A 15,608-nucleotide genomic window follows, 5' to 3' on the forward strand; every position below is an offset into this window, starting at 1 on the left:
GGAAAAAGATCTGGATAAGCACTAAGCTATCATGAGCAACATTTCTTTAGCTGATACATGGCTTTTTGATTCATGTTAAATAATATTACATTACATAACTATTACAGAACAATATGAACAGTTAATATTACAGTTTGTTGCTTTTAACACCACATGGAGGTACAAGTTTCAGACAGTGCTCCATTATTTAGCATCATATAGCAAAGCTAAGAAAATGCGGACGGCTACAAGATCGATTCCACGTCAAAATATTTTTGATAACGTGATTACGTAGCCTACTTGACTTATTTCAATTCATTCAGGGTTTTTAGCTAATTGTTGGAAAGAATGGAGTTTGTGGACGGAAGTGGAGGGAGAGTATGAGGGAGAAATGAACTCACACCAAAGCCATGCACTTTTAGGGAATGTAAAACAAGTCTGTGCTAACAAATACAACCCTCATCTGTGGCGTCACACTGCTAGCTACTACAACACATAAGCTAACAAGCTCCACAGTGGTTTCATATGATGAGAGAGATTAGCTGCACTGTGCAAGTGCAGAATGAGTCATCAAAAATATTTGTGACATTTTACAGGAAGATAAAATAATGATTTTGATACAAACAATACAATACAAATATTTGACTGTATGTTTTGGTCACATGCTAACTGTTGAATGTAGCAACACGAGATACAAGCATTTTTTCCCCACGGTGTCTACACTGGAAATACAAACACCTGCTATGTAACATTGCAATTGCACAATTTTCCTTGCTGTATGTGACAGTCTACTGTTATTATTGTAGAGCTCCACTTTTACTGCATGCAGAACTATACATCAACATATGCTGCTCCTTCAATGAATTGTGTGTACAGTAAGGTTTCATTTCAATATATGTATAGTTTAATTTTTCAAACCATTATTCAGTTTCACTCTTAAGTGCATTGAAAACTTTCTGCTATGAATAAATGCATGAAATGAGAATCCTTAGAAAGCATATTTAGCGTAGCAATCAAACCACCGTGAGGTATACAAAAGGTCAAACCTACAGCTAAGACTATATTGGCTAAGAGGTTGCTTTCAGGACTCATGTACTGTAACACTTAAGGCTGCCAATCCCTCATTAACTTGCCACGTCCTGTTGAAAAAAAAAAAAGAAAGAAAGAAGAAAAAAAAAACTCACCCTGCAAAAAAAGAATCTGTGAAATGGATCCCCATTATAGCTTCATGTATTTAAGCAGACTTTACTTTTATGAGCTTTTAACAAGTTTCCCAGGGGTTGCAATAATTTCTGTGGTTTATTTTCGGAACATTTACTTTTTCTTTTCCTTAAACGATCAGTATGGGCCTTTAGCTCTCCAGCCTGCCTTTCCTCCATCTCAATCCAGTTTCACACTCCTTCTTTGGGGCACTTTACTGTAGTTGGATAGCATGTTGTTAGAGCCAACGTCAATCCTCAAATTTCCACCATCCCAATTCCAGCTCGCTTCTTAAGGTTATTGCTGCTTGATTGACATTTGCTATTTGAAGAGTAATAATAAGCAGGGGGAGGCATGGCAGAATGGTGAGAAAGGGCAACATTTCACAAAACCAAAAGTTGGGCTCAAAACATGCGACATGGACGTTTCTGAGCTGTTAGTATATTTTGTGTCTGCGCATACCTCGTCAGCCACAACATCTTGTATCCAAGTGTCATGTTCTGGCAACAAAACATAATTCCTCAGTCTCTCTGTCTGGCTGTCATTTCACAAAGCCTGAAAGATTACTAGAAATCACATCCATATGTGGGAAAACAAATGAGAGAAAGAGAGGATGGTGTAAAACATGACTTCTACCCTCAGCTGTGCCCACAAGAGCTGCTATATATGGTGTTTTCGTTTGACTGTGCAGATAAATCAGTACAGCAGGGGGACATCATTGACACATTTTACCATTCCTATCACCACCATCATACTTTCATCCCATTCCTGATAGTCCCAACATCTCTGCCCCCTCTCCTTCTTCTAATCCTGCGTGTTTTTACATTCCTCAGGCTCCCTTCTTCCATCTGTCCCTCAATCCATCCACACACTGCGTCATGTCGTTATTGTGAGTCTGGGTAGTTTGTCTGACAGCCAAAGTGTAACGCTACACCTCTGACCTGAGAGAGTCAGCAGTCTGTAGTTTTAGTTAGAGAAACATTTCTTGAAGCTGCTGTGCTGAGTTTTTTAGAATGCAAACGAGCCCTGTGGCAAAGTTGAAAACCAAAAAGGGTGCTATGGTCAGCAGACAGTATGCAGGTCAGCTAAAATACTGCAACTAGTTAGATAACTTCTGGCTATGGCATTTTCTCCTTTAGTTTCTAAAGCATTTTGAGTATGTGCCACCACCTCTCTATTTTGTAATTTCGTCTTTGGTTTGTACCGTTCATCATTTCTGTCTCTAGAAGAACTCTACCTTCACAAACACATCTGTAAGTAACTCGTCACAGTAACTAACATTGGAGAATTCTTTGATCTATGCGTTACACCCTCCCAAAAACTTCTTTTAAAAAAAGAACATTGTCAAAAAAAAAGTTCCTATTAAGACATTAACCAAATCCATACTTTCCCCTTAAACTCCAGAGCTTCTGCTTTGCATGGTTGTGTTCCCCTCAGAGGCAAATTCAGCGTTCTGCATACAAGTCACGCTATACTTTCTCCCTGTGAGTATTTGTCCCTGTCCACTGGCCAAGTCCTTCCCGTGACAACAAAACAAAATGAAACTCCTGCTGTACTCTTCTTTAGCTACAAACCCTGGTGGCTCTATCAGAGTCTTTAAGGACAGGATGTGCTATACTACTTCTGATGTGTGTGTGTGTGCGTCCGTGAATGCGTGTCTACAGGATCTGTGTTCTCAGCACCGCCCCCCGCAGAGAGCTCTGGCTGAGGCTCACTACCTCCCTGCCAATCAGATTTCTCTTATCCTGTGCCAAACAGAGACTTCAGCCAATCAGAATCCCAGTTCATTTCCTGAGAGGAAGTGGTAGCGGTAATGGTGCAGTTGCGGGTATCTACTGGCAGGTACTGCAGGGTGGGGCAAGGGACTATAGTGAAATAGTGAATTTCAAGGAACGTTGACTGCATGATGGCCAAGGTCTTATAAGCAATAAAACGCATGAACTTTACAACAGACCTTTTCAATATTTGAGTCCATGAATAGTCTTACTAAAATAAATCTAGAGATACTCTCCAAGTAGAAGTGCAATCCTCATTGCGGGTGGAAGTGCAGCGGCTCGGGAGGATCAGTAGTGTTCCTTGATAAATGACCAAATCCGTGAGTTGTGAAAGGTGCTTGGTAAAGTCATCAGGGTGGAGATTAAATGTGGGATGATGCACTACTTTATTGCTGTGCGCTGTAGGCTCGTGCCTAAAACTGCTTGTTTCAGCCATAAAACACTCCATGATAAATGATGATCACACAGGCAGATTAAGAGCGATCTACTACAGATGCTCAGGAATGCACACTTTCAGATTTACACATATCCTACAATATCATACACCTGTACTCTTCACAAGAACAGTTTCATGAAACTTGATGGTTGTAGTTTTGGCCCTCATTACTATCAGAAATAACGACAACAAATGTATTACTGTGATGTTGCTGAAAAGAAGTCAAATGGAGCAAGAAACTCAAGGTTTCAAACTATCATGGAGGCTTTAAACAACCTCATATGTTATCCACACAGGTTTGGAAGAGAAAATAAGCATTAGAGTTTGTAGACCACCTTTCTACCTCAGATTGGACCTCCCAAGCTTACCTTACTTACTTGAACATAGTTTTTTATTGAAAATATATTAGATAATCTGATCATACTTGTGGCTGGTTAACACCCTGTCTGATCATCTGACCACTCCATTATCTTTCCCCATTGAACATAGTTGTAATATTGCCAATATGTCCCCAGATTTCAGTTTACCTAGATTCATTTGATGAGTACAATATCATATTAACTGATATAAATGATGCAGAAACAAGGATGATCATGTTCTCTGAAAAGGGGTTGCTCATAGTGATAGATCAAGTATCAAGTATTCAAAGTATCACCCGACTCAGCAGTTACCTCTAGCTGTACGGAACATTTTAATGTCTTCCACTCATTGTTTCGGTTTTTTCTTTTTATCAGCTTGCATCTTAACTGTTCTGAGTCAGTCTCACCGCTCTTTTTCCCCCCAGCTGCAGCAGGCAACGGTTTCCAGTGAGAAAATGCTGATAGATTCAAGTGTATGCTCCCTACCCAGTGCCAAACCACAATCAGACGAAGTTAGCAACTAGCTGGTGAACATAGTGGAGCATTTAAGCAGCTAAAGAGCCAGATATTTCCCTTAGGAGTTGGTTGAGACCATAACAGAGATGAGAAGGACAGTGAATATTGGATTTGCATTCATAAGTTTGCCAGAGACTACAAATGAATGCTAATGTTGCTCAATGTCTGCTAAATATTGGGAAACTGTTTGGTATAGATCTAAAATAGTTAATCAGTTGGTCACAAGAAACTCAACTGGCAACTATTTTGGTAAAAGACCAAATGTTTGTTTTTTTTCCTGCAAAAATGCCAAAAGTTCACTGTCAAATATGACTATTTCATTCATTTTGTGTGTCATATAAGAGAATAATATGAATATTTGGGGTTTTGGACTCTAGCCGGGAAAAAGCAACAAAAAGCTTTCTTTGGTTTTGGAAAATTGTGATGGGCATTTTATACCTTTTTCTGACATTTTTTGACGAAATAATGAATAAGTTCATCTACTAAATAAGCTGATTAATTGATAATGAACATAATTAGTGGCCCAATTTTGGTAACATATTAACCATATCAACTTTAAAAGGTAATAATATGTCCATGGTGTGTACAGCTTGTTGCACAGTTGCCAAAAAATCAATTAATTTATGTGTTAGTGTGGGGCATACTAATTATTTTCCTTTGTATAATTTGCAAGGACTTGTGCATGCTCTTGTTCTCTCTTTCATAGGCACACAAACACATACACTATATCAGCCTGTGATTGGACCATACAGGGACTGAGGCTTAACCTCCCATTCTGTCTCTCCTACTTCACTTTATTGTCTTTAGTTCACATACACTCGCTTTCCCAGTCACCCGATGTCTTTGGACCGCCTGCGTGCATGCCCATGAGTCCAGTAACACACTCATACACCCGGATATGTAAGTTAGAGGAGACACAGACAGGCAGGCAGGCAGGCAGTAACAATCCTGGCCACAGCAGATCTGTTAAACTGTGCCAAGCCTGCCCTGCCAAGAGGTAATTGTTTCCATATTAGACAATAAATTACACAGTCATTTCTCACTGTCTTTCTGTCACTCTGTTCCTTCGTCACTCTTTCATTGGCTGGCTCTTTTTCTCTCATTTTCACCTCCTTTATATTGGCATCGTCTTATTTCACCCTACTTTGACCTATTAAATGATTTAATATTATCTACATCATATATAGTAGGTGTGATATCTGTTATTTGCAATAAAGACAAGTCACTAGCAGGTCCTTCCATTAACACGCACATACTTCTCCATGTGTCAAGGCCTACGTTTCTCTCACCACCACCACAATCTGTGCAAGCTATTCTTTCAAAAATAACTGTTTTACCGTACATTAGGGCACATTTCACAAAATTCAGACATTCAGCATGGATATACTGAATGGGCAATTTCATTTTCAAGAGTGCCCCTACATTAGTTTAGGTTTTTAGGGTTTGGCGTGCGTTTATTTTTCCTCTCCTGCGGTGAGGAGCATATGCTATGGGGCAGCTCCCCCTGGCCCATTTGTGTGGTTCTGTTTCTGTCCCATAAATAAAAGGGGAAATACAGACCATAACGGGCTCGGCTCTGGTACCAGATGTCTAGGTCTTTTGGTTATTCGTTTTCATGGCGGTGAAGAAAAAAAAATAGCAAAGAATAACAGGTGATGGAAGAAAAAATTCAAATGAATTCCAGTCCAACAACTGCTTGGTTATAGCTTTTTTTCTCTCCTTCGGTTCTGGACTCGACTGTGAAAGTAAAGCTCTGGTTTGTGGGTCGTCATCTGGAGTGTTCCACAAAACCATGTGGTGGAAGAACGACTGAAATGACCCCCTCCCTCCCTTCTCGGGGTCCTGGTGCCAAAGCAGGTGTCTGGGCTCTGGTTTCATGGCTTTCACACATGTCACATTTTCTGGTTGATTGAGCTCGGTTCTGGATTAAATTCCGGGACCGTGTGCTAGATTAAATTCTGGGACTCGGTCTGGGGTTGTGGTTGCGGGTTGAGCTTGAGGAGGAGATTCTGCCTGGATGTGTTTTACACCGCTGATCTCTCAGACCTCAGATACTCTGTCGGCAATTCCACACATTCAGTTCAGATAAGTGAAGAAAAGCAGGAGGGGAGGAAAAAAGGCTGAAGAATGGAGGAATGTCAGCAGTTTTGTTTGAGGAACCTTGAGAGGGCCACAGAGAGAGAAATGGAAGAGCAGAATTATGTAGACTTGATTCAGCAAGAACGCGAGAGTTGGACGGATGATGGATAGGATGGTGAGGAGGAAATGGGGAGAAGGTGTGAGTCAGCAGCTCGATTGGGAAAAAGAGTAAGAAAGTGATGAAGAGGCTAGAGGAGTGAAGACGGTGGAAACCGAAGTCGGGGGTCGTACAGATGTTCTGTCTGTGTGTCAAAACGAAAAGGAAAATATGAGGAAATAATTGCAACACATTAATTCAGGGCACGATTGACCTATAGTAACAGTAACTACTGAGTTGGTTATGTTCATGATCAACATAACAGGTTGGCATCTCTATCTATCTATCTATCTATCTATCTATCTATCTATCTATCTATCTATCTATCTATCTATCTATCTATCTATCTATCTATCTATCTATCTATCTATCTATACAATGGACTGACTGGAAGGACCAAGTGTAATGTAAAGGGTGTTGCACATGAGGCCTTTGCAGTTGCCCTCACCTTTATGGAGCGTTTTAGCACCTTTAAGCTCATTGTTTTGGTTATTCGGCCAACTATCTTACATATCGTTCAGAAGTATTTGTTAGCATGCTCACTATAAGATCTTATGTATTTGAGTCCAAAAGTGATAATACATCAGATGTTGTCTTTACAGCTTGTTGCGCTTCCCTGAGTGGCCCAAGAAATTCAGTCAATCAATACAGGTACTCTATGAGCCAGTACAAGGTGTGCCCAAATTACTCCATAAAAGGCTATGTGCTTGCAGGGTTTTGTTTCAACCAATCAAGAGCACACATGATTCAACCAATGAGCTGTCTGAAGACTGAGACCAGCTGATTAAATGAGTCAAGCCTTACATTACGTTACATTACATTAATGCCAGGATCAGACTAAATGATATTTTTGTCTTTCATGATGGTCACCATGTCAGATTAGACAACCATGAGGCCATAAAGTTCCTACTGTGTCGGGAAATGGCAACACTACAAGTATGACTTGGACCAATCATTGCTCATGGCCTTGTACAGGAGGACGGTCAAGAAATCATAAATACACAGGCGCTATGTGTGATATTGGCGGTCTTGAGTTCCATTGGCTCATCTCGGAGATGATGACTATGACCTTGTGCAGATCCAGGTCATCAGAAAATGCTGTCATGGTAAATTATATTTTTGGGAATTAAAACTATCAAGGGCAGACTTAGAAATATTGAATGAAAAACTGATGTTAAGCATTTACACTTTTGCAGAGCTACACTTCCTCTGTTGCCATTCCTCTCCTATGTGATTATATTTAGTTCTCACAGTTTTAAAACTATTTTTTAAAAACACCACGCAACCAGTCTCAACTTTCGACATTGCATCTCATACATATTTTATAATCATATTTTTACAGAACTCTCATTCCATCATGTTTTGAGGTAAATAACTGAGGTTATGTGTGATATACTAATCAGTGCATACTTTTTGCTGTTTTTGAGACAAGTTTGAGGCTCAAAGCTCAGTTCCCCAGAGAATGTTGCTGACGCTTCAGCTGGCGAAATGTGCCAAGCAGACTATGCACTTGTAGTCTTCTTTCATCCACTCCAACAGACTCTGCACCACCTACAGAAGACACGGGGTGCACCAGCGTCACGTTTCTGAGGTTGACAACATCATATGGTGTTTCACTTACTGTGGGTTTGCCATATGGACTTCAGGGAGGCTTTCAGATGTCAGCAGGGATGTTGGGAATTTATTGGCAGAGACAGAACAGAAACAAATTTTGAAGAAAGTTTTGTCTTACTATGTTGGACTTGTTTTGCTAAAACTCTAAATGAAGACACATTACACTCGCATATTTCCTGGTTTAAAATAAATCCTTGAAAAATACCCAATAGTATTAACAAACAGCCTAGAGTGGAAAATTTAGAGAACAGAGTTTGTGACCATTAAGAGTTCTTCTAATCCCCAGTTTAAGTGTAAAAATAGCGCAGAAGCATGTTCTTCTCCCTACTAACAACTGACAACATGATGAACCTTCTCTTGCTTGAGTAGATAGGCAGACAACTGTGGATGTGCATAATAAAATAAAAACAGCTTTTTTTTTTTCATTCATAAAATATGGATTTAGGCAATGAATCCTAATAAAACCAACTTAAGAGTGACTTCATGAAAGTGTAATACGTCTCTGACCACTTTATGTATTGATATGCTTGTCGTACAGTATAGCTCTCCAGACATTACACACCTGCTGCCACAGTGGAACCAGATGATGGCTCCTTAATTAAAATCTCCCCTGTTGCTGCTTATGAATTCAGAGTCAGAGCGGACAATGTGATACAATCTGTCTGTGTGTGTGTGTGTGTGTGTGTGTGTGTGCGCGTGGACAATAATGAATGAATGAATGAGCATGAGTATTTGTGACAGTAATACAGAGAGGAAAAGAGATTGACTTTGACATTATAAAATCATATCACAGCCTAAAGCATTTGGCCATAGTAATAAAATGTCGCTGTATCCTCAGTCCTCATTAGCAGGTATGTTGTAGGGAATGCAAAACTAAAGAAACAGGCAGAGGGCATCCTTGTCAGTCACATTTTTGCCAAAAGGAGAATGTGATAGTAGCTGAGAAGAGGGAATTATCTATCTTCTAAAGGGAGGAATCTCTGTATGTGTTTGTGCTACATAACTCTACCATGAGAAAACGGAGGGGGGCCACATCTCTCTGCTTTTGATAATGTTAAAAGTTAGGCTTTGTTGTGGGTTTCCTGATTTTTTTTAAAGAGGCAAAAAAGAGAAATTGTGAGTGAACTGAGAGCAAAATCATGAGTGGAAATCTACCACATATACAATCTTTTCAGCATCAGATTACCTCTGTTGGTTTCATCCGACTTAATTTACTCAGACTAGTGGATTATGACTAAATCAGACTACATCTTCTGATGATCTATTTCAATATTCATTTAGTAGTGGTGGAATGGGACACATATTAGTCCTGAACCATTCAGTACAAGATGTTCGGTTCTGTGCGTAACTTTCCTTGGTTCAATATGCTATGACCCAAACAATTACTGTCAAACATGGATGTATGCTAGCTGGATTATCCAATTTCTGGTTATGTTGGTTACCGAAAATATAATGCTCACTGTCCTTGATGTAGGAATGACAAACAAGAGAACTGGACAAACCTGCTATGACACTGATCGATTGTAACACCAATATTTAAACAATATCACATCTCTCCTGCCGCTCTACCTTTTCTGTGAGGGTCAGATTGTCACTCCATCTTTGAGTGAAGCTGTTCAAAGCGACTATAACACATTTGATTTCTGATGTGTTTGGACTGCATATAATAGGAAGTCTTGAGTGACCATAAATCAGCATATAGCAGCTGTCAGCAGGTGTCCTGACTCTGCAAGAAAGCAAAAGAGTTTTTCCTTTTCCACTCCAGCACAACTAAGCTGTTTCAGTAATAGGTACAGTCATTGGACTGTTGTTGGATGTTTACATTTTTCAATATGAAGGACCGAAACATTTCTTTTTTTCTTGCTGCACCAAAAACACACCCAACCATGACTCCAAAACTGAGGTACATACCAAACTGTGAATTTTGTATACCATTACACCTCTATTATTTAGACACCAGACTTGAAACATTGTGGATCTGTCTTTTAAATTGAGGTGAGGACATTTCTTCTTCTTTCTTTTCTTCCTATGACTGAAATGTGTGGTTTTCCTTACTGAAGACTCTACTTAGCCTGTCAGAGAAACACAAGGTGCAGTAAAAAGGCTCAGAGAATAACAAGAAGAGGCGGTGAGAGAAAAAAAGAGAGAAATTATTGACCACAGTGAAAAAGTAGCTGAGAATACTATTTATGTCTTACATTTAACCGCTACAAGTTGCAATCTTCCACTGAATTACATCAGATTTTGTTCTGAGGAATGTAGTGTAACCAACAGCACAGAAGTTTTCAAGACATTTAGTATCATCAGTCTTATAGTCAGTATTCTAAATCAGAGAATTTACGACAGTCCTGCAAAGTCAAAGCTTGACACGTACTTGGCAGGATTTTCGGCGACAAAGACAGACCTGAGAGAGACAGAGACAGATATTTTGGGTTTACAGGTTGAGCAAGTTACTGTTTGGTGGCAGAGTTATTCTTAGCCTGTGACTGTGGTGCTGTGGCTGGTGTTTTATCGCTGTGGCTTCCATGCTGGCAGTCCTTAGCTCACGTGAAGCTGCATATGACCTGTAAAACACAGATGAGGTGTGTGTGTGTGTTTGTGTTTATACAGTTCATACAGGTTGATCCTGCTGTGTATAGGTTTAAAGCTCTGCCTAATGTAGTAAAAAGCAACACAGTTTTAATTGTCTTGTCCGGAGGGTTAAAACCATGGACGCCTGGAGATGGCTATGTTTAGCAATCTCAGAGTTGGCTGAAAACAAAATAATCTTGATGCTGTTTTTGGATGTGTGTTTTTCTTTGTTTCTGACACTGCACATTCCTGCAGGATAACAGGTTTTAACCGGTTGTTATTATGCAGTATTGTGTTTCAGATTCTTTGCCCCGTGTTCAGGACCTGCTGCTCTCTGTGCAGACTGAAGGATTTGATCCCAAAACACTCCATAGCCATTTTTAAAACACTGCTCAATATTTGTTGCTCAATATTTCAAATATACTGGAGTTGACGTCACCTGGAATATTATTTCTTATGTCTCTGGGTAGGTAATAAATTCCATAGTAGTTTTAATGATACATAAAAGTATTCTGCTTTTGTAGCAGCGGTTTCAAATGGTAGATAGGTTTGGAAGGACTAAGGGCTGAGGTTGCCAGATCTTAGTCCTTGCTTGGTAATATAAAATGAATTCTTATATATATTCCAACTCTTCTCATGTGATTACTATAAAAATACAGCAGTTGTCAGAAGAGAATTGGTAAGGAGAGGGAGTCTTGATAGTGAAGGTTTACGATCATTCTGTTTATCAGTCTTTTCAATGTTCTCTCTTACTGTTACATATTATATCACTTAAGAGAGCGAGAGAAAAAAGAGATCTTGTGGATATAGAAATAACCTGAACAATGACTGGTGTTGAGTGGTGGTTATTTCTAAAGCAAACATTTGTCTGGAGATCAGTTACTCGAACTGTAGACTTAACTTCACTTGAATTTGGGTTCAGTCTACATTCAGGGCTGGTGGGAGTGATTTCTCTCTTTCCACAGACACAAACTCTGCAAGTCAGTAGAAAAAAAGAACTTTCGGAGAATAAAACAAGCCTAACTATTTGTGTAAATATTAGCAGCTTGTTGGCAATACTAGCAGCTAGCAGCTAGAGCCTGTTGTGGCTGTGGATTTTCTACAATACCTCATGGTTCCAGTGACTCAAATCCATTAAAATCCACAATGGACTCATTATGCCTAAAAAGTGTCAGAAATATCTAGAAAAAAATCGCTGTGCTCCAGGTGAAACTTTTTACACTGGAAGCTATAAGCTAACCAGAATGCTACCACTTATCAAACTGTACTGACCAGGATACTACCACTAATTTGCTAAACTTACATGATACAGTCTCTTTCTTAGTGCAAAAGTTGATTCCACTGCCATCTGGCATACACTTGGTGCTAAGCCAAAGCACAACCACAGAGTGAGAAAAACAAATGATAACGTTACAAGGGGAAATACAGCATCACCGGATATATAGGTCAAAAACAGATCAACCACTGTATGAACTAAGTGAGAATAACCTGGAGAGCACTTTTATGAATGGGAAACTGGAAAGAATGAAAGATTTCATTCACAAGGGGAAACATGACATTAACACAGGCAAACAGAAGGTGCACAGAAGGCCCATGAAGACAAAGAATCTGGGCCGGAGGTGAAGGTGACAGATATACTCCATGTGGGAGATGGTGCTATCAGCACTGTGAACAATAAAAGGATCATCGCATGCAGCCAGTTGGTCACTTCAAACTATTGACAGAACGATAAAATCAGCCGCCTACTTGCACTGAATACAGGGCTCTCTAATATCTGTGAGAATGATGCTCCAACAGAGGATGTCCTCCCTAACCAATCAACAACTAGAATACAATGTTGACATTGCATTGGTCCATTGACAGATTCCATATTTTATCATCACATTGCGAACTGGCATTAAAGTGATAGGTAGATTCATTCAGAAGCACATTAGAAAAGTAATTATAACACGCAAATTGCAAACTTTGTTTAAACACATCACTAAAAATTACATATTTTTAAGGCCTAATATATATTTTTTGACAATTCTCTGCACTGTCTGCGGCACCAAACAACTTCCTGCCCTACTCTCCACCAGCAAAAGTCTCCTCTGCAGAAAGAGCGAAAGCTTCAGGGTAACAACAGTGACTCTTCCCTTCTCTGTGGATCCCCCTTCCCTTTTTAATTTAAATATCTTTATTGAATTTCATAATACACAATTTACAAATTCAATAGTCCCCCCACATCTGCCCCAACTCCCATCAGACTCTCCAGCATCCATTCCCACCCCTGCCTCTCCTCTTAGGTTCACAAGCCAGATGGAAGGCTTGGTAAGTCTGGGATCAAAATGATCACTCACATCCCCAATTTGACCAGGTCACAGTATTGCCATCACCTATATTCCACCCACTGATGCCCCCCCCCGACACACGCCCCATTCCTCATCCTCCTAATCTCAACCAACTTTTCCACCTCAGCATTCACTCACACTACTGGCTGCTACTACTGGCTTCTAAAGCCTTGAACAGCACAAGAACGGTTGCTATCAGCATCAGCAGCAACTAGGACACCCTGGGCCTCTGTTGTTCCAGAACTAATATTAGTAAATTATCCTATAGCAAGCTGAGGCCCTGGGAGAGAGCAACCTTCCCAAATACAATAGCTACAGTGTCAAGACAAAGATTAGATAAACGGGTCACAGTAAAATCTTCCAGTCCTACAAATCTGATTCACATTCCCTGTAAGCCAAGTATCTCAGGCCCAGCTCCAACAAACCTAAAACTAACCCTATTTAATTTTATGTTCCTGTGTAAAAACTCACATTTAATCAGTGATTTTATAACCTCTTACAAGCTTGATTTTATGCTTTCAACAGAGATTTGGTTGGACACCAAGAATGGGAATGCTATCTTTATTGAATTCACCCCACCAAATTTCATATTTGAGTTTGAAGCACGACAGAATAAAAAAGGGGGGTGTTCGTGATAGGTTCCTGTGTAAGAAGTAATCATTTGGAAAGTCATCCTTTGAATATGTGTTGCTTAAAATGGAAATTATCTGCATTGATTCTATATTTAGTTACATACACACAAAGAATAAGTGGCTCGATGTAGAACATTTAAGGGTTCAAAAGCTTGGTAAGTATTTGGCACCCTCAAAAGGTTTTTGAGGGTTCATTTAAAAGAACCCTTCTAAAATTCAAATGTAATTGATGCCATTGCTCCTGCAAAGGTTAAATTGATCACTAGTTAACAAAAGGTACCGTGGAGAAACACACATTTTGTAAGGGTCCAGAAAAGGGAGTGCCAGAAAGCAGAGTGAAAATAGCATAAATCAAACTTCCAGATTCAATTTGAAATCTATAAAGAAAAAAATACATATTTACAGAGTGAATTTGAAAAGTACTAGGTAATTATTATTCTCTGAGATCAACAACAAGAACAGTAACAATTCACACGTTATTTGCTACCTTTGACAGGGTTAATTAACCCCCCAGTTCCAATATCACCAGAACTAGTTTCTACCAGCAAATTTAGAGAGTTTGCATCCTTAATAAAAAGATTCAAGGCATCAGACATGCTATTAACATCTCTATGGAAAACAAAAAAGCATCATCACCACAGTCTTCTAGGAGTAACTTGGTACAATTTAATCCCATTTACGACAAAACACTTAAATAAATTGTCTCCAATCTCAGTTCATCCACTTGCTGCCTTTAATGTTTACCCTCTAGCTTCTATAAAACAGTTTTTAGCAGCCTGGTGAAATAACTAATTCTCATAGTTAACAATTCTCTCCAATCTGGTATTTTTCCAAAGGCAGTTATTAAGCCTCACTGTACTGAATAACTATCAAACTCACTTTTTAAGTAAGTTATTGAAAAAGTTGTTCACCAACTGTTTAGTTACTTTGAAAACTTTCAGTCAGAATTCTGGCCCCAACATAGCACTGAGACTGTACTCATAAAGGTTCTAAATGACAATCACCTGAACAATGAACCAGGCAAAATGTCTGTTTTAGTACTATTGGATCATAATACTGCTTTTGACACTGGATCATAAAAATAAATTCTATCATAAAGATTAGAAAACCGGGTCTGACTCTCTGGAACTATGTTTAAGTGGTTCAAGTGATACCTTCATGACAGAAAGTACTTTGTCTCCATTGGAAACTATGCGCCCCAGAAATTCGGCGGTTCCACATGGGTCTATTTTGAGACCTCTCTTGTTCAGCCCCTATATGCTTCCTTTAGGTCAAATCATACAAATAATAGAAGTAGCCAACCATAATTATGCAGATGATGTGCAAATGTATTTATCACTTACACCTGTTGAATCTCTGTGTCACTGCATCAAACAAATTAGTGACAGTATGCAGCAACATTTTCTCCAATTAAACAATAATAAGTCTGAAGTAATTGTCTTTGGAGCACAGAACGAATAACTGAATGTTGGCTCCAACCACTCCCTGACTCTAATGACTAAGAGTCAAGTCAGAAATGTTGGCATTATCCTGGACTTGGATTTAAATTTCAATAGCCACATCAAATCAGTAACTTCCTCAGTTTACTACCATCTAAAAAATACTGCAAGAGTCAGAGGAATAATGTCCAAGCAAAACCTAGTAAGGCTTACCCACGCCTTTATTTCCAGTAGATTGGATTACTGCAACGGTCTGTTCACAGGACTTCCAGAAAAGCTCCACGGCAACTCCAACTTATTCACAACGCCACTGCCAGGGTCCTGACTAAAACTAGGAAATATGACCACATTACACCAGTTTTGGCTACCGGTCACTCAGACAATTGATTTCAAAATCTTGCTGCTTGTCTACAAATCACTCTGTGGCTCTGTCCAAATACATCTGACATAGTTGTGCGATATGAACCTTCTAGGATACTTGACACATCTGGTGCTGGCCTACTGGCTGTCCCATGAGTTTG

This window comes from Scomber scombrus, chromosome 21, assembly GCF_963691925.1.
Source record: "Scomber scombrus chromosome 21, fScoSco1.1, whole genome shotgun sequence".
In the NCBI taxonomy this organism is placed as follows: domain Eukaryota; kingdom Metazoa; phylum Chordata; class Actinopteri; order Scombriformes; family Scombridae; genus Scomber; species Scomber scombrus.